Genomic DNA, 20,619 nt, shown 5'->3' with positions numbered 1-20,619 from the left:
AGCAGTCAAGTGCCTTAGGCACTATGCTACCAGAGCTCCTCACATAAATATTACTGTATCACAAATTTGACTGTTTAATATTTTGATAAGTTTTTCAATATAATTAGTCTTCTTTGTAATTCTATGTTTTTTAGTTGCTAAGTTTAAAACATACTTTTTAAAGAAAGGGCCCATGGATTTCACTAGACTGCCAAAAGGTCCTTGGCACACACACACACACAAAGCTAAGAATGCCTGCTTTAAAACACTTTAGCCAGACAATCTATCACAACCCTTAATGAGGATCAAGTATTAGGCAACTTCCCTAAAGCCTAATGACCTCAGTTTCCTGAGTTGGGTCTTCAAGTTTCAGCCACCTTACACCATCTGTAGACTTTACTTGCAGATTGGCATCTAATCCTGTCTGTGGTATGATACCACAGTGTTGGTGTTGGAACTCTAGCTCACATCCCAGATTGCTTTTCTGTTCTCGGTCACTTCTTCACTTTGTTCACTAACTCTGGGTCTCAGCCTGACATTGGCCTCCGTGGGTTCCTGGGCTGTTAAGTGCACTTTGTCTTGCCCATAAGCTCTAGAGGTGAATTTTTCATCCAGAATAGAAATAATGGAGCTAAATTCTACCACAGTAATCTTGAAGTATAGTTCTGATTGTATCCTTCGCTTCCTCAGAAGGCTTAAAAATTAAGTACAAACTTCTCAATTAGGGTACTTACAACCCTAAGTAGCAAGTTTTGTAGGAAACAGAAACTCATTGAGCTGGTTTAAGATGAGGATTTTGATAGTGATACAGGGATATCACACAGGACTCAAGAGCAAGGATATACGAAGATGTTCGAATCATAAACAGGAATTGGCAAACTTTTCTGTAAAGGGCCAAATATATTAGGCTGTGTGGGCCATATGGTCTCTGTCTCTTTGCCATAGACAACAAATAAAGGAGTCCATTCAAATACAACTTTATTTATAAACAGACAGTCAGGTGAATTTTGCCATTAGGTCATGACTTGATCCCCTGACTTAAAGCATTACCAGGATCCTCTCTATCACTGTTACCCTCTGCATGTCTGTTTCATTTTTCTCTCCCTACTGACTAGCCTCTTCAGCTTCTCTGGCTTTTGTTTTGCAACATGGCTTCTGGAACCTCTGACCTTCTATGTCTCAAGTGTAGGTCAGAGAAAGGTTTCTCATTTTCCAGACATAAATCCAAATCCTTAGGGTAGGGATACTGCTTGGCTTTCCTTGAGTCAGGTGCTTACCCCTAGACACTTAGCTGTGGCCATGGAATTGAGTCTTGCTGTATGAACATAGTTGCGGGGCACCACCCTACAACCTTTTGGATCAGAGCAGGCAGAACAGATGCCAGAAAAGGGCAAGAAGTTGGACAGACAACCCAGTGACAGTCCTCTGCTGCATTCACGCAAATCTATTTTTTCAGCATAGTCTCCTATTGGGCCTGTCATGTCCCTCTCTGAAACCAAAACTGACTCTGTTGTTCTCCTCACATACTTTTTATATTCTTATACTGCATTTCCCCTAGCTGCCAACTGAAATGCTTAAAGTCCTTTCTAAAAGATCACCTCTTCCCTCTTTTCCTTTTTATCCCCATTGCACCCTACTGGTACAATGTGTCTTGGCTCTGCTACTATTTCTGTACCTGTCTTTTTCTTTTCCTGGATGACAGGCACAGTACTGGGCGGGAAAAAAAAAAAAAAAAAAAATCCGTTGCCATAGAGTCAATGCCATAGTGACCCTGTATGATAGAGCAGAACTTCCCCGCAGAGTTCCTAGGCCACTGTAGTTCAGACATTGGGTTTGCTAACCAAGAAGTCAGTGGTTCAAACCCACCAGCCACTCTACAGCAGAAAGATGAGACAATCTGCTTTCACAATGACTTATAGCCTTGAAAACCCTATGAGGGTCGCTATGAGCTAGAATCAACTCCATGGTGGTAGGTTTGGTTTGGTTTTTAAATCTCTATGAAAGCTAAATGCTACATCTTTCTCTCATGGAGCAGCGGGTGGGTTCCAACTGCCTATCTCTTTAGCAGCCAAGTGCTTGACCACTACACCACCAGAGCTCTTTTAGTCTGCTGGCTGAATATATTAATTCTTCAACTTTTTATCCATTATGGTACCTTTCACAGAGTAGGCACCGAGTTCCTGTTTGCTGAGTTTAATACATAATCATAGCTGACTAATTCCAAACTGAAGAAAATGTTGACTTTTATAAGACTTACATTTATACAGAAAATATAACATCTAGCTTTAAGGAAATTATATTTTATAAACATTCATTTCCACATTTATGTTAACAAAAGTAAAGTACATTTACAGAGAGATATTAACAACAGTAAATTTATCTTTAAAGACTTTGAACATGAAGAAATAAAGTCCCAAAAGGATTGCATCTTGGGTTATTGTACTAAAATTAAAAAACAGAACTACAGAAATGACTTTTTAAACACGAGCAATAGGAATATTATAAAGTTGAAATACTTAAAATGGCTCCTTAAAAAACTACAAAACGATTACTATTTATGCAAGAAATTAACCACAGGGCCAGAGACCTCATGAAGTAATTTTTTTCTTTCTAGAACTATTAATTAACATTGTTCCCAGAACTCTGCTAAACTCCCTGCTGAAAGAAAGAAAGTAAATACAGCACTGCAGGGAAAACTGGTTCATTTCCACAGAACTGTGAGAGTGTTGCTCTTTTGTCAAATGGAAAATACTTGCTAAAGAACTATTACTAAACTATTAGCAACTACATAAAAGCTTTTTATTTAACAGTAGCCTCCTGGGAGACTGCGCTGGAATGGTCAAAAAGAGACAGATTAGACTCAACTGTAAATATTAGGTGCACAGAGGTGAAGCCATTGTGTAAGGTAGGGGGTGGGGCGGGTGGGGTCCTGATTCCCAGTGTTGATAGAAGGGATTCTAATTTCAGTTGGTGTTTATTTTTTCCACTATAATTACAGTTTGCTAAGAAAAATAAAATATTGGTTGTGTTCTCATCTGATTTCTAAATTTCCAACATCTATAGAAAAAAGAAAATCTCTCATTTACCTAAAAGAATCACTTTACTGCAATCTCCAGCGTAGTTGGGAAAACAGGAGAGAGCCCAGGCCCACCACTGCCACCTCCTGAGAACCTGGTCTGCCAGAACCTGCCGTCCGCGGGTCGCACACGCTATCCCTGAGAGCACTTTGCCCTGAAACGAGGGGTCTCCGCGGCATGATACTGTATGTTGGTGTTTCTGGGTGGGGATGCTCCAAGCCAGTAAAGCACAAAACAGAATCCAAGCTTGGACTCTGAACTGTGTCCTTTTGCCTAGTTCCTTTTTCCTCGTCTCCTCGGGATTCCGGTCGCCTTATCTCACAGTTACTCCCCGGCCCTCAGACTCCCCTCCGGTGACCTTCCCTCTTTTGGGTTTGACGCACTGGAAGGAGGGGACTGGAGAGAGCTCAGTCCACCAGCCACTCGAGGGAGAGACCTAAACTACAACTCCCATCAGGCCCCGCAGCCGGCACTCTCCTCCTCTCCCTCTGCAGGCGGCCGGGCGGTGCTGGGCTTTTATCTGCAGACCCGGCGGGAGAGAACCAGGAGCCTCGGAATCTTCCCCGACGGTTGCGCTCAGCCGGGCGGCAGCTGCTACAACCGTGGTTCTGCCTCCGCGTCCAAGCTAACCCGGAGTCCCTGGTGGGCAAAAGGGTTCCTTCTGGGCGCGGCGAAAGGATGGTCATCCGCGTGTTCATCGCCTCCTCCTCAGGCTTCGTGGCGGTGAGCGCAGTGAAAGCTGGCAGCCCGCGGGGGTCGCGACTGGTGGGGCCAGGGGCGCCGGACGCCGGGCGTGCGTCCTGCGGGAGGCGCGCGGCGCTTTCTCGCGCGCATCCCGACGCGCAGCATGTCCGGCCGTGGTTGCCGCACCCGGCAGGTGATCATCACTCTTGGACTACAATGAAAAGGGATAGGAAACGAGATGGGTGGGGGATCTCTCGCTCACCCACATGCCCACCCTGAGAGGGAGAAAGCGCGGCATGAGAGATGGAGTACGCGGGAAGCCCCCAGCTTCTAGTTGTGTGGCTCGGGAATTTGGGTAAGGGATTGTCCGGGAGCGTCAAGGGTCCCGGTTCCCGAAGTGTTAACTCTTCCCGATTTGGAACTCAGCCTGCTTAATTTCTGTACCTGAATTTTTTGAGCTGCATAATTTGCTAACCTAGCAAACGAAACAAGTTTAAGTGGGAAATTGATCTCCACTCTCTCTTTCTCGCCCTCAGATACATTTCTTTAGTTTTATACTTGTCCCAGGAGAAAGGTAAACCAGGTTTGGCCTGTCGTGGCAGGGGTTTTTGCTTAATTGTCCCTGCTTTTTTTTTTTTTGCCTACTATGCTAGAAATATTTTTACGTCTTTATGTAAACGTGTTTGTTTTCTTTCCTCCTTATACTGTGGTTAGTTTCATCTTGATGTATAAATTGGGTTCAGTATATTTGTTTATCCATTTTTCAACTGCTCTTGAATATTTTTTAGAAAGAATAGCCAGAGATTTCAGACTTTAAAGAAAAATTCAGTGATATACTTGGCAGCCCATTAAGAAAGACTAGCACCTGTTGTGTTGCATGATTATTGAGAGTTGGTTTCCTTAGCTAAGAGTTAAAATATAACTTTAAAAGGCTCTTTGGTGACATGTGTAATCAAATACATCAAAAAGTGCAATACTGATTGCTTAAAACTTGGACTGACCAGTTCTCAGCCCAGCAATTCAACTTGATTGTCCCACAATTTGTTCCTCAAGCAGTGAAGTAGAGGATGGAGTAGAGTATTGTTTGCAAATCCTTATATACCATGGAGATTTTTTAACTTAAAAATAAATGGACATTATTGTATAAAGACCTTTTTCATTAAGAACAGTAGGTCAGAAATTCCAACTTATCTTTATATGCAGACGGGGCTGGTTCACAGACTCCTGATAGTTTTTGGTGTTTCTAGTTCTTTGTGGTTGCTTAGTCATACCTGCTCTTTGTAGATTTCTCCACTAAAGATATACGTCTTGTGTTTGGAAACACATAGTGTTTTGTGGATAGATGTAAATATTTACATATCTAAATATCCAAATGCACTCCTTAAAAGAATGCTAGAAAGCTTTTGGTTTCACCACCAATTTGCGTGCTTCAATTATGGTTCCAGTGGCCCTTTATTGATTGCAGAAGAGATACTTTGCTAAAGTATTAAGAAGCAAGTCAAAGTCAAAGCTTGAGATAATTACTTGATTTATTGTGTTCAAAACCTAACCAAACTCCCATTAGTGTGAATTAGATTCCAACTCATAGTGACCCTATGGGACAAAAGTGTAACTACCCCATAGGGTTTCCAAGGCTATAAATCTTTACAGAAGCAGACTGCCCCATCTTTGTCCTGTTGCTTATGGGCCAGCCTTTTGGTTTGGACCCAAGTGCTTTAACCACTGAGTCACCAGGGTTCCTTACTTGTCAGTATGTAGTATATCAATATAATTTTGGAACTCTGCAACTGTTACCTCAGTTCCATTAGCAAATATTTATTGCCTTGCCTGCTATGAGCCTTTTTAATTTTTAAATTTAATGATAATGTGCTTTGTGCATGAAGCTAGAGTTAAGAGATGTAAGGTTTAGTGCCGGCTTTGACTTAGTGGTGTAAGCCTAGATGAGGTGCTCCGTCTTTGCCTGAATTTCTTTTTTGGAAAATAAAAGATTTTGATTCATAAACTTTGAACTGCATTCTAGTTTTAAAATACTTTGACTTGGATAAATCCTTATAACAGCTTCTTTAACGATATGGATATTAGCCTCAAAGTGAATTTTTCCTTTTCCGTTTGCATTACTGTGATATCTCAGGTCCCCTCAATAACCCACCTGGCTGTAGGTATTCTGAGATGTTTCATTTAAACTGGAAGGCATACTCAGTTACCATATACCTATACCAAACCAAATCAAACTCACTGCTGTCTAGTTGGATCTGACTCATAGCGACCCCTCCTTGGGTTTCCGAGGTGGTATCGCTACGGAAGTAGATTGCCCAGTCTTCCTTCCAAGGAGTGGCTGGTGGGTTTGAACCACCAGCCTTCAGGTTAGCAGTCAAATGCCTTATGCCATACCTGTAGCACATACAAACTAATTAGGTGTTTTAGTGGTTCTGCTTCTTGAAGATCCAATCATTTCAGGACATTCATTGAGTCTCCTCAATTACATATATTATCTCCTATAACAGTAATAATGTAATATTTGTATTTTTGGTGGTACTAAGGCCCTCAACAAGATGGATTGGCATAGTGGCTGCAACAGTGGGCTCAGGTATAGCAAGGATCGTGAGGCTGGCGCAGGACTGGGCAGTGTTTCTGTTGTACATAGCGTTGCTATGAGTCAGAGCCAACTCAATGGCACCTAACAACAAGTTTACGTTCACATGTAAAAATAATGATTATCCTAAGAAATAATGAAGTTGTTTAGGTCACCTATTGGATTTATAGCATTAAGCTATATTGAGCTTTGATGTCATAGCCATAAAAAATTGAGAAGTCAAGTCATAATATTTTTTTCTCTGGCAGTGTTGGGTTGACCATCTGTGCTGTTTTATTTGATGCCCAGCCCTGACCAGCAAGCATGTGGGAGGACAAATAATTTGATTCCCAAGTCAGTTTTGTTTGAAACTTATTAAACTACCAAGGAAGGAATGTGACTAGAATTAGATTTAGTAAATCAGTCCCAGGAACCTCCAAACATTCTCCAGCAGTATCTATCTAAGCAGCAATACATTTAAACAGGCAGTTTGTTTAGAGAAAATACTTGTATCTTGTTTGGATTTCCTTGAACTCTTCAGCTTTAGCACCTAGAAATGGAAATAACTAATTCTAAGAGATGATTAGGAGCTCTGGTGGCCTAGTGCCTAAGGCATTAGACTGCTAACCAGAAAGCTAGCGGCTGTGCTTCTATACTCCTCATATAGTCTGCTTTTACTAGAAATGAAAACGATGCCTCATTATCATGCGGTGGGCACTAAAAATTCACATTTCCTATGCAGCTGATAAGGTTGCTGTTACTCACCTTGGTGAAGGGCATTTTATTTAAATTCTAAGAAATTAGTATATTCATATAAATATTTAAAAATTTAATTTATTCTGAGTATACTCTCAAAAGAAGAGATCCTGGTAACTTTCTCTAGGAAGGATATTAATATGACATAAATTTAAAAACATTGAAAGCAGTCAGATAACTTCACTCATTCAACAAGTGTATTTTAAGAGGCTGTTGTTTGCCTAGCTCTGGAGGATAAAGGGTGTGGTCTTTGTCCTCAAGGAATTCATAGATCAGGTGGAGAGATAAAATAGGAAAGGTAAAGCCAGAAATAATAAAGTACATCCCAAGGATACATGCCTCTTTTAAGATCATTCTTACCCAAGATAGAAATAATATTGGTGGCAGAGGGATGCATTGCAGGATGTCAGATAAGGAGGAAATGTGCCAGAAATCATAAAATATGCATGTGGGAGCCTTTGGCAGATGGCAGGGAGAGGGATTGGGTTAAATTTGAAGGCTGGGAGATGGGAAGGGTAAGCCCACCTTGCTCAGACTGAAAAGGGAAAAGCTTTGGATGGGATGCAGTGGGTAGCAGAGGTCCCTGACTCCACAGTACTTGGCATCTCAGAGACATCCTTAATACCTGTAGTGTGTTCTCAGTTGCCTGGAGCCTTTAGTCTCTCAGGGAACAAGGTGCTGTCTGGCAGGGTGTGTGATTTCAGAAAAATCTTTACCTCCCTGCTTGCTGGGATGAAAATTTCTCAGAAAGTAAATGAAGTCTTTTATTTCTTGAATTGTTAAAGCTGGAAAGAAATGTTAAAGAGATTTTTCAAAGTAAAGACTATCTCATTTTACAGAGAAGGAAATTTGGGCACAGACATTAAATGGCTTGCCCCGAGGTCATTTCTGTCAGTCAGTGCCAAGATAAGATTTGAATTGGAAGCCAGACCTCCTGACTGTTGAATGCATTCATTTGTGTATTTATTCACACATTCGTACATTCATGTAGTCATCAAGTGATCGTTTAAGAACCTGCTATGCAGCAGGCTCTGTTAGGTGTTGTAGGTGCTGGGTGTATGATGATCAGGAGAACAACATGAACTCTGTGCTGACTCGCCAGATCAAAGACGGAGGATACAATCCATTTAATCAAAGAGAATGAAGGACTGATGCTGGCTTTGGGGATGTTTCCATGCAGCAGGGAGAAATGAGCTAGACAGCTATACTCCTAGATGCTGGAGAGGGACAGCCATACTGGGAACAAAGGATAGAAAGAAATTGAATTCAGAGTTGGAAAATATACAACTTTGCACAGTTGAATGTTAGAAGGGGCAGAGGTAGAGGAGGACCACATAGAAATTAGGCTCTTTGCCACTGTACAGTGCATGCTCTATTGCTTTGTATGATTTATAACTCTTTTAAATACCCAGTTACCAGTTAAGGAGTTGCAGCCCTACAGAATGTATTCAGTGAAGTTCACTGTCCAGAAAAGAGTTCCAAGGCAGCTAAAGTCAGGACATGATCATAAAGAACACCCTGGGTACTAATTCCTGTGGTGCTCCGTGTGCCAGAGGAGGTCATGAGGGTAGGCCTGGGCTCTTTAGGATCTTTAACTCATTGAATCCTCAGAGCCACATGGTGAGATAGTTATTTATTCCCATATGATAGATGAAGAAGGTGACATTAATTGACCTGTTTGAGATCATACTCAGTAGGTAGTGGGAGCTGGAGAAAACCTAGGTAAGTGGGTGGCTCCAAAGCTCAAGAGGACAGATTCCCCACTATAAGCACTATTGCCCCTTGGGGCGATGGGAGTACTAGGGATGCTAGACATCCTGCACAGAGAACTGCCCATCCAAAATGCCAGTGGTATTCCTGATGAGAAACAGTGTTAAAAGGCATTGGCAGGAGAGGGTTAGGGCAAGGTGTTAGGAAAGGGGTGGAACATACAAGAAATGATTAGGAGAAGTATGAATGTGTTGTGGATGCAGGGACAAGGATGTAGTGTAATAAAAAGTCAGGCTGGGAAGGCATGTAAAATGAGGGTTGAAATAAAAAGACTAATTGATGGAAAGTGTTTTAATTAAAATATTTTTATCCCTTTAATTGGAAAGACTATGGGCAAACTTAAATATTAAAATTCAGCAACTGAGAATGGAATGATAGTCTGTCTATGAGGCCCCTAGGCAGGAAGCAACAGCTAGGGACAATGGCTGGAACAGGTAAGAGGGAGAGAGACCGCAGGCAGGAAGTGGCAGCGAGGGCCAATGCCCAGACAGGTAAGAGGAAGAACCCCCAAGCAGGAAGCTAAGGGAGATGAAATTGTCTATCAGTTGGTGGTACTGTGATGGCTTGTGTGTTGCTGTGAGGTTGGAGGCTGTGCCATTGGTGTTTCAAATGCCAGTGGTGTTGCCCATGGTGGATGGGTTTCAGCTGAGCTTCCAGACTGAGACAGATTCGGAAGAAGGAAGAGGCCATCCACTTCTCAAAGAATTGGCCAGTGAAAACCTTATGAATAGCAGTGAAATATTGTCTGATATATTATTGGACAACTTTATGAATACCCCTGAAACATTGTCCTATACAGTGCTGGAAGATGAGCCTCTCAGGTTGGAAGGCACTCAAGATATGACTGGGAAGGAGCTGCCTCATCAAAATAGAGCCGTCCTTAATGATATAGATAAAGTAGAGCTTTTTGGACCTCCATTTGCTGATATGGCACAACTCAAAATGAGAAGAAACAGCTGCAAACATCCATTAATAATAGGAACATGGAATGTATGAAGTATGAATCAAGGAAAATTGGAAGTTGTCTAAAATGAAATGGGACATATAAAGATTGATATCCTAGGAATTAGTGAGCTGAAATGGACCAGTTTTGGCCATTTCGAATCAGACAACCATATGATCTGCTATACCAGAAATGACAAATTAAAGAAGAATGGCATGGCATTCATCATCACAAAGAATGTTTCAAGATATATCCTGAAGTACAGTGCTGTCAGTGATAGGATAATATCCATATGCCTACTAGGAAGGCCAGTTACTACTACTATTTTCAAATTTATGCACTAACCACCAGAGCCAAAGATGAGGAAATTGAAGATTTTCAACAACTTCTGCAGTCTGAAATTGACTGAACATGCAACCAAGATGTGCTGATTATCACTGGTGACTAGAATGCAAAAGTTGGAAACGAAGTAGAATCACTGGTAGTTGGAAAATTTCACCTTGCTGATAGAAATGATGCTGGAGATGGCATGATAGAATTTTGCAAGACCAATGACTTATTCATTGAAAATAACATTTTTCAACAACACAAACAGAGGCTATACATGCGGACTTCACCAGATGGAGTGCACAGGAATCAGTTGACTACATCTGCAGCAAGAGTCAATGGAGAAACTTGTTATCTTCAGCCAAAACAAGGTCAAGAGCTGATTGTGGAGCAGACCATCAACTGCTCATATGCAAGTTCAACTTGAAGTTGAAGATAATTAAAACAAGTCCACAAGAGCCAAAATATGACCTTGAATATAGTGCTTCTGAATTTAGAGACTGTCTAAAGAATAGATTTGATACATTGAACACCAGTGACCGAAAACTCGAAGAATTGCGGGATGACATCAAGAACATCATCCATGAAGAAAGCAAAAGGTCATTAAAAATACAAGAAAGAAAGAAAAGACAAAAATGGATGTCAGAGGAGACTTTGAAACTTGCCTTTGAATGAAGAGTAGCTAAAGCAAATGGAAGAAATGACAAGATAAAAGAGCTGAACAGAAGATTTCAAAGGGCAGCTCAAGAAGACAGAGTCAATTATAATATTATAATGAAATGTGCAAAGACCAGGAGTTAGAAAGCCAAAAGGGAAAAACAGGCTCGTCATTTCTCAACCTGAAAGAACTGAAGAAAAAATTTAAGCTCCAAGTTGCAATATTGAAAGATTCTATGGGCAAAATATTGAATGATGCAGGAAACATCAAAAGAAGATGGAAGGACTATACAGAATCACTGTACCGAAAAGAATTGGTTGATGTTCATCCATTTCAGGACGTGGCATATGATCAAGAACCAATGGTGTTGAAGGAAGAAGTTGAAGCTGCACTGAAGGAAGTGGTGAAAAACAGGGCTCCAGGAATTGATGGGATACCCATTGAGATGTTTCAATAAATAGATGCCACACTGGAGGCACTCACTTGGCTACACCAAGAGATTTGGAACAGAGCTTCCTGGCCAACTGACTGGAAGAGATCCATATTTGTACCCATTCCAAAGAAAGGTGATCCCACAGAATGTGTAAATTATTGAAGGATTACATTAATAATGCACACAAGTAAAATCTTACCAAAGATAATTCAAAAATGGTTGCAGCTGTATATCGACAGAGAACTTTGAGAAATGCAAGCTGGATTCAGAAGAGGACATGGAATGAGGTATATCATTGCTGATGTCAGATGGATTTTGACTGAAAGCAAAGAGTATCAGAAAAATGTTTACTTGTGTTTTATTGACTATGCCAAAGCATTTGATTGTGTGGATCATAAAAAAAATTATGGATAGCCTTGAGAAGAATGGGAATTCCAGAACACTTAATTGTGCTCATGAGGAACTTGTATGTAGACCAGGAGGCTGTTGTTCTAACAGAACAAGGGGACACTGCATGGTGTAAAATCAGGAAGGGAGTGTGTTGGGGTTTTATCCTTTCACTGCGCTTATTCAATCTGAATGCTGAGCAGATAATCCAGGAAGCTGGACTATATGAAAAAGAACGTGGCATCAGGATTGGAGGAAGACACATTAACAACCTGCGATACATTGATGACACAACTTTGCTTGCTGAAAGTGAGGATGACTTGAGATATTTACTAATGAAGATTGAAGACTACAGTCGTTAGTATGGTTTACATCTCTATAAAGAGAGCAAAAGTCCTTACAACTGGACCAATAAGCAGCATCATGATAAATGGAGAGAAGATTGAAGTTGTCAAAGGCTTCCTATTACTTGGTTCTACAGTCAACACCAATGGAAGCAGCAGTCAAGATACCAGAAGACGTATTGCATTGGGCAAATCTGCTGGAAGAGACCTCTTTGAGGTGCTGAAGAGCAAAGATATCTCCTTGAAGACTAAAGTGCACATGACACAAGCCATGGTGTTTTCAGTTACCTTGCATGCATGTCAGAGTTGGCCAATGAATAGGGAAGACCGAAGAAGAGTTGATGCTTTTGAGTTGCGGTGTTGGCAGAAAATGTTGAAAGTATCATGGATTGCTAAAAGAACTAACAAATCTGTCCTGGAATAAGTACACCTGGGATGTTCTATGGAAGCGAGAATGGCCAGACTTTGTCTCACGTACTTTGGTCATGTTGTAAGAAGGGACCATTCCCTGGAGAGGGATATCCTGCTTGGTAAAGTGGAGGCTCAGTGAAAAAGGGGAAGGCCCTCAACAAGGTGGGTTGACACAGTGGCTGCAATGATGGGCTCAAGTATAGCAAGGATTGTGGACGTGGCATAGGACCAGACAGTGTTTCATTTTGCTGTACATAGAGTCACTGTGAGTTGGAGATGACTCAATGGCCCCTAATAACAACAGCAACATAAGGACTGTTGCTAGAGAAGGAGATTGATCATTATCTCAAGTGAAGGACTGACTTCAGTTTTTCCAGTTCATTTAAATTTTTCCAAAATTTGATGTTTTTCCCTTTCATGATAACATTTTACATTATAAATATAAATAACAATCAAGGGCATAGACTCCTTTACAAAGTTAGGGACATTTTATTTATTTGATTTACCGGTTACCATCAAGTGAGTTCTGCCTCATGGTGACTCCGTGTGTATGAGTAGAACTGTGTTCCATAGGATTTTCAGTGGCTGAACTTTTAGAAGTAGATCACCAGGCCTTTCTGTTGAGGAGCCACTGGTTGGACTCAAATTGCCAACCTTTGGGTTAGCAGCTGAGTGCATTAATTGCCCCACCCAGGGACTCCTCATTGGCGTAAATAACCAAAACCAAACTCATTGCCATCAAGTTGATTGTGACTCATAACGACCCTATAAGACAGAGTAAAATGCCCTGTAAGTTTTCAAAGTCTTTATGGAAGGAGACTGACACATCTTTCTTCCATGGATCACCTGGTTAGCAGCAGAGTACTTAACCACTGCACCACCAGGGCTCCTTAGGCTGCTCTAATGTATATATTTTAGTTGCAATGTTACTTAGAAACTTAAGTTGTTCTGATTGAAATCACATTCCTCTATTCATTATTTTTCTGTGATTTGTTTTCTATTATACTATCTAGCCTTGAGGAACTCTGGTAGCGTAGTGCCTAAGGCACTTGACTGCTAACCAGAAGGCTGGGCGTTCAAACCCATCAGCTCCTCCTCGGAAGGAAGGTTGGGCAATCTACTCCATAGTTATACTGCCTTGGAAACCCAAGGAGGGATTGTTAGGAGTCAGGTCCAACTTGATGGTACGTAACAGCAACAACAACATCTAGCCTTGACACAAAAAAAGCACCTTAGCTTTCCAGATTGGAAATTTAATGATAAATTTGCTTTTTTCCCTATGAGGTGGTACATGCTTCCTGACATTTGAGAAAAATTTCCTATTTCTAATTATGTACACTTGCCTTTTTTTGTGTGTGTTACCTTTCTAATTGAGCTGTTGTTGAGTGTTTTTTTAGACTAATTGTGGTATATGTATGTTTGCCTCATTTCTGGGGGTGGTTAGGGTTGGCTATGAGAGGTAAGGGTAGGAGGGAGGAGTTGGAGATTAAAAATCTCTACTAGCTAGAAATGGAGTAATCTAGTTAAAGAAGGTGCCAGGTTTCCCTGCACTCAGTTTCTTGTAATGGGCGTCTTTGAGTTTATCTGCCAGCATTGTCTAGTTACTCTGGAACAGCACTGTTGTTGTCAGGTGCTGTTGAGTCATTTCTGACTTACAGTGACCCTGTGTACAACAAACAAAACACTGCCTGGTCCTGCACCATCCTCACAACCTTAGGTATGTTTGAGTCCATAGTTGTAGTCACTGTGTCAGTCCATCTCATAGAGGGTCTTCCTCTTTTTTACTGACCCTTTCCATTACCAAGTATGATGTCCTTCTTCCAGGACCAGTCCCTCCTGATAACATGTCCAAAGTATGAGAGACAGCCTCACCATCCTCTGCATTAAGGTAACTTAAAGGGTTAGTTAGCATTGTTACCACATTTATGTTCATTTTTTCCCTCATACTCTGAAATCAACATAGGAAAAACACTTAATTGAATGTTTCCCTTCTGGACTCATGACAACTGTGCAGTAGGACAGAAAGCTGAGCTTAGGTACCAACATGGAGGCAAATAGGCCTCTACCTACCTACATACCCACTTACTTTCAGGCTGGAACAAGTTGGTTGGTTCCCTTGATCTGGTTCCTTTTGTAACCCTGAACATGAGAGCACAGGGTGATTGTACCTCAGGGAGTGTCCATCTTGTTTGTGGGACCTTTGTGGGCCTTCTGCCAGCACTGCTTCTGAGCTCCTGAAGAGGAAATGGAATGTTGGCTGTGACTGAGGACAGAGGGTTCTAACTACTTCAGGATGCGTTTTCCACTTCCTACTGCTGATGGCCCAAATCTAGAAATATCTTTTTTCATTTTGGACCTACTGACTTTGGAATAGAAGGCTGAGAGTAGGAGGAACCCAATTAGGTACTTATTTGACTGGTCAGTTCAGTGCTATTTGGTAAATGCAGATAGAGTTAGCAGCTGTTGGAGCATACCGTTTCAGTATTAAACCAAAACAAAGCAAAAACTCAAAGCGACAACAAGCAACATAGCTTTTTTGAGTTGGTTTGTTTTCATTCTCTTAATAATACAAGAAGCTGGGAGAGTGGTTGTCTTTATTCATGACATTCCCATGTGGGTTGAAGCTTGCTGGTCCTCTTCTTAACTTTCACTGGGATAGTTTTTTTGAATAGGAATTTGCTACCTCCATAAGCCTGGACCCTCAACTGACAGGAGCTTTGGGTTATACTGTCTTTTTATGATAAATAAACTACTTAATAGCTGAAGTATGTGTTTGGGTTAAACTTGTACAGACTTATTTAATTTTGGAGTCTGTTTGTATTCAAACCAAACACCAGCTGCCCTTTCCATGGATTGTCTATCGTTGGAGGGCAGTGTAGTATATTATGGTTAAGGCAGAGGCTGAGATTCCAAATCCTAGCTCTGCCACTGTTTTGGTTACCTATGTGCTGCTCTAACAGAAAATATACCACAAATAGGATGGTTTTTAACAAACCAGAGTTTATTTTCTTGCATGATCCTATTTGGAAATAAGGTTGTTTTGTTAATGAGGTCATACCAGTGTAGAATGGATCCTAAAACTAATCACTTCTGAGTGATAAAGAGACACACTCAGGGGATAATATGGTCATGTGAGGATGGTCTACAAGCCCAAGAGTGCTGTTGTTGTTGTTGTTGTTATGTGCCGTCGAGTCAGCCCTGACTCATAGCGACCCCTCCTTGGGTTTCCGAGGCAGTTATCACTATGGAAGTAGGATTGCCCAACCTTCCTTCCGAGGAGTGGCTGATGGGTTTGAACCGCCAGCCATCTGGTGAGCAGTCAAGTGCCTTAGCTACTATGCTACCAGAGAAATTGGCAGGACCGAGACTCTTATTTGGACATTGAGCCTCCAGAACTGTGAGAAAATAAATGTCTGTTCTTTAAAGCCACCCATTTGTGGTATTTGTATTACTGCAGTCCTGGGAAACTAAGACAGGTGGTGGGAGTTTATCAGTATATTGTAGCCTTCTGTGGGAATTAAATACAAGGGAGGGAGTGGAAAGTGGGAGGCTATTGGTGGTTGGAAGGGAGGGAAATGAGGGCCTCTGGGAGTGCAGACAACCAGCCAGTGTAAGGAGAAAGATGTGACTATGCTGCCCAGGAAGGCAGAAAGTCTGTAGGGAGTAAGTTTGAAGCCTAAGTTCATAAACTTCATCTACCCAGTTTAATTGTTCCAAGATCTTTGTGCCTTGTTCATTGTTGGCCTTCTCCCTTTCTAAAATCAGATTCTTAGCAGTTACTGAGAGAGACTTATAAACCTGGTTAAACTTGCTGTTAAGTGGGTTCTGACTCATAGTGACCCCATGTGTATCAGTGCTCTATAGAGTTTTCAATGCCTGATTTTTCAGAAGTGGGTTGCCAGGTCTTTCTTCCAAGGTATCTCTGGGTGGACTCTAACCTTCTACCTTTTGTTTAGCAGCCGAGTGTGTTAACTTTGCACCACCCAGGGAAGTAGATAACAACTCGCAAGTGAGCCATTGAGTGGAAAGAATGTGAACTTTAGAAGCAGAAAGACCTGGCTTGCGTGATGACCCGGGCACCCTCACTGGCGTGGTGGCTTTAGCAAGTCCTTTAGCATCTCTCAGTCTCAGATTTCCACTTGTAAAGTTGTTGGAGATTAATTAAATGGCAGTCATTATTATTATGAGCATCATTTAAATTAAGTTAGCATCAATTCTCTGATCTTTAGCTTTTTTTAGCTTTAAATGAGCTATTAAAATTTAATTTAAAAAACTTGTTCCTTTAATCAAATTATCATTTATATTATGTTCAGGAAGTATGTCAGGGACTTTGTGCTTGTTATTTCTAGCTTTTAGTAACTAAATATGGTAACAATTCATATTCTCTTTGTCTCTCTCTCTTTCTAATAGATGAAGAAACTAAAGCTCAGAAACTTTAAATAATTTGCCTTGTCTCAGAATGAGTGAGGTCCAGACACCTAGATCTGTGTAATCCTTCTTCCTAAGGACCATGACCCAGAGGAAGGAGCCAGGGGTTAAGGGAAAATTAGAATAGGGAGTTCGGACTACCTTTGGTAGGTCCTGAGGTTGGAGGAACATTTTTCTAGGAAGACCCATAACTGACATTGTTTATTAGGGTTGGTATAGACTATACAATCTGATTGCAAAGGCTAGCACTTGTACCTTTTTTGGGTTGAGACAGTGTTTCAGAATTTTTTGAGCAAATATTTTAAATACTGGGAGATTTTAAATACTGGGAGATCTCTTCTCTCTTTCTCTCACACACATAATATGGCACATTTGGCCAGAGTATGTACCCTCTGGGAATTTGCAACCCCCTACCATTGCTACCACCTTCCTAATTTTGAGCCATTTGTTATCAAGCTTGGGGTGTTCTTTTTCTTGTTAGAGGAAATATTTCTCTGTACTATGTTTATCAAAAGAGGTCACTGGTAGTTCAGTGATAAAATTCTTGCCTTCTGTGGGGGAGACTCTAGGTTGCATTCCTGGCCAGTGTACCTCCTGTGTAGCCATCACTCTTCAGCCAGTGTTGGACTGAGGGTTGCTATAATGCTGAATGGGTTTCAGTGGAGCTTCCAGATTAAGATAGACTAGGAAAAAAAGGCCTGGTGATCTACTTCCAAAAATTAGCCAGTGAAAACCCTATGGCTCACAGTAGTCTGATTTACAACTCATGGATTCACCATGAGTCATGGCCAACTTTGCAGCACCTAACAACAACAATTGACTAATGATATTGATGTTTTCCAGAATTGGTTTATTTTTTTAAGATATGTTCTAGCTCTGAATTTTAACTTTTTCTTATATTCCACACACAAACCAATACAAATAACACAGTATTTAATCTTATGTTGTTGTTGTTGCTATGTGCCGTCGAGTCAGACCTAACTCATAATGACCCCTCCTTGGATTTCTGAGGCAGTATAGCTACAGAAGTAGATTGTCCAGCCTTCCTTCCGAGGAGTGGCTGGTGGGTTTGAACCACCAGCCTTCTGGTTAGCAGTCAAGTGCCTTAGGCACTATGCTACCAGAGTTCCTATTTAGTCTTAAGGGGATATATATTTTGAAAGTTAAGTGAGTTAGTTACCAGGTATTTATGAATACCTTCTATTGCCCAGAACTGTGTTCAGCTGTGTTCAGGATGCAGAACAAGTATATGGCATGATCCTTTGCTGCTGAACTTATAATCTGATTGGGGAAAAAAGATGAACACAGAAAAACAACATAGGGTCATATAGACTGTAATGCTGAAGTTATCTATTTTATAGGTAAGTCACAAGGGCAGGTATATTTATTTGGATGGAAGCAAAGAAAATCGTATTCAGAGATTGAAAAATTACGTCTGTTGAGTTGGAAGGGAAGTGACTCTTTTAAGATTCTAGAAAATTTCAGTTAATAAAAAGCTCCAGTGAAATATTAAAGATTTTTTTTCCAGAATATTTTACATGAGCTTGTGAACTGGAATAGATGTCATCCCAGTTCTTTTTTGTGGACGAAATGAATTTGATTTGTATATCCAGGCTGCCCTTTATTTTAGACTAGCTGACTCCCGTTCCATTTGTATTTCCTGTAGTGTGACAGTAAGACAATTAGGTGCTCTGTAGTTAGTTCCACAGTGATATTTTAATAGTGAGCTTACTTCTAAAAGATAATTAACAGGAATGAGATGATGATTAATTTACCTTTTGAATTTGTAAGAGCTTTGGTGGCACCATGGTTAAACAATTTGCCTGCTAACCAAAAGGTTGGTGGTTCGAGCCCACCAGCCGGTCTGTGGGAGAAAGATGAGGCAGTCTACTTCTGTAAAGATTTATAGCACAATATTTAAACTTATGTTGTTGTTGAAATGCTCAATCCAACACTGGCAGAAGAGTGATGGCTACACAGGAGGTACGTTGGCCAGGAATCCAACCTAGAGACTCTCCCATGGAAGGCAAGAATTTTATCACTGAACTACCAGTGACCTCTTTTGATAAATGTAGTACAGAGAAATATTTCCTTTAACAAAAAGAATGCCCAAGATTGCTAACAAGCTTGAAACCCTATTGAAGCAGTTCTTTTCTGTCATATAGGCTAACTATGAGTCAGAATTGACTTGATGGCAGTGGGTTTTTTTTTTTTTTAATTGTGATTTGGGTGAAAGTTTACAGAGCAAATTCACTTTCCATATAGCAGTTTACATACACTTTGTCCCATGACATTGACTACAGTTTACCACAATGCAATAGCTCCCCTCCACATTGTCCCCACAGTTACCTCCTCCCTGTGTCCATCCTTCCATGTACTCTGTTCCCTGAGCTGTCTCCCTGTACATAAACAGTCCTTCTTTCTCCCATGATTGTTCTCTCCAAGGAGTGTATCTACCTAGTATAAATGTTCACCTCTTATGCCTGTCTTTTGTTTGGCTGGAAGCCACAGGTGTGGGTTCAGTTCCAGACCTGAAGGGCAGCTAGGGGCCATAGTCTCAGTGGTTTCATCAGGCTCTATCAGACCAGCAAACCTGGTACCCTTTTTTTTTTTCCAAATGATTGTGAGTTTTGTTCCACATTTTTCTCCTACTCTATCCAGGATCTCCTACCTAGAGCCCCCTCTGAGTGGTTGACAGTGGTAGCCGGGCACCATCTAGTTCTTCTGGTCTCATAGTCATATAGGCTGAGGATCATATGGTGTACCAGTTGCTTGGACTGATTGTTTCCACTTATCTTTGGTTTTCTTCATTCTTCTTTGCTCTGGACGAGGAGAGACCCATTGTTGCATCAGATGGCTGCTTCCAAGCTTTTAAGATTCCAGTTGCTACTCACCAAAGTAGAAGGTGGAACAATGTTTTGTATAGTATGTTATGCCAGTTGAGCTTGATGTCCCCTGTGACTATGGTTGACAGTGGGTTTTTTGAATTACTTTTTTATTAAAGGAAAAGACAACAACCATCATCCTTTTTACAAGATGAAGTCTGTGTCTTAGGTTCAAAAAGCCTAGAAATTTGACCTCATTGCTCCTCAGAGCTGACACCCACAAAGCCTTAACCTCTTGGCCTGGCATTTGAGGTCCCTGGGATCTAATTCTGACCTACCTTTGGAGCACTTCTGCTCACTGTTCTTTTGACTGCTTTATAAATATACCATGCTTTTTTCTCTCCCTCCTGTGCCTTTTCTCTTGCCATTTTCTTTCTCTAGAATGTTTGTATTCTCCTGACATGGCAGTTTTCAGATTCCTTCCCTTGTTTTGAAGGCTGGTGCCAATGCTGTGTCTCCATGAAGCCTTTGCTGCTCCTCCCCTCCCTTCCTTTTTTCCCCTCCAAACGGGAAGGCCTGTGCTTCCACAACCTCCATGGCATTGCCTGCAGCCTCAATACTGTCTACTCTTGGGTATAATTATTTCATATCTAGGTTGCTTCACTCCAAGGTCTTAAGTTCTTAGAGACCAGGGATCGTTTCCGTTGCTTTTTTTTTTTTTTAAATTAAATACCCCTTCATTCCCTGTTAGAGAACTTGGCATGTAGTGTATTTTACTGAATAAAGGAAAACAAATAGTTTTGCCTCCATATCAAAAATAACCCACAATATAAAGCTAATCAAGATTTTTTGACCTTGCCAAAGAAACAGGAGTGGAGTATGTAGATAGAAATCTGCAACGGAAACAAAAGCTGTGAGGGACATGATTTATTTTACTGCTTCTTAAATAAGTGACATGGAACATCCTATGTTGTTAGAGGTAATTTTATTATAGTATTACTGCTTTAATCCAGAGATCAGAATTC

Source organism: Orycteropus afer, unplaced genomic scaffold (assembly GCF_000298275.1).
Source record: "Orycteropus afer afer isolate SDZICR_OR568_19922 unplaced genomic scaffold, OryAfe1.0 scaffold00011, whole genome shotgun sequence".
NCBI classification, from domain to species: Eukaryota; Metazoa; Chordata; class Mammalia; order Tubulidentata; family Orycteropodidae; genus Orycteropus; species Orycteropus afer.
Note: the sequence above shows the minus strand (reverse complement) of the source record.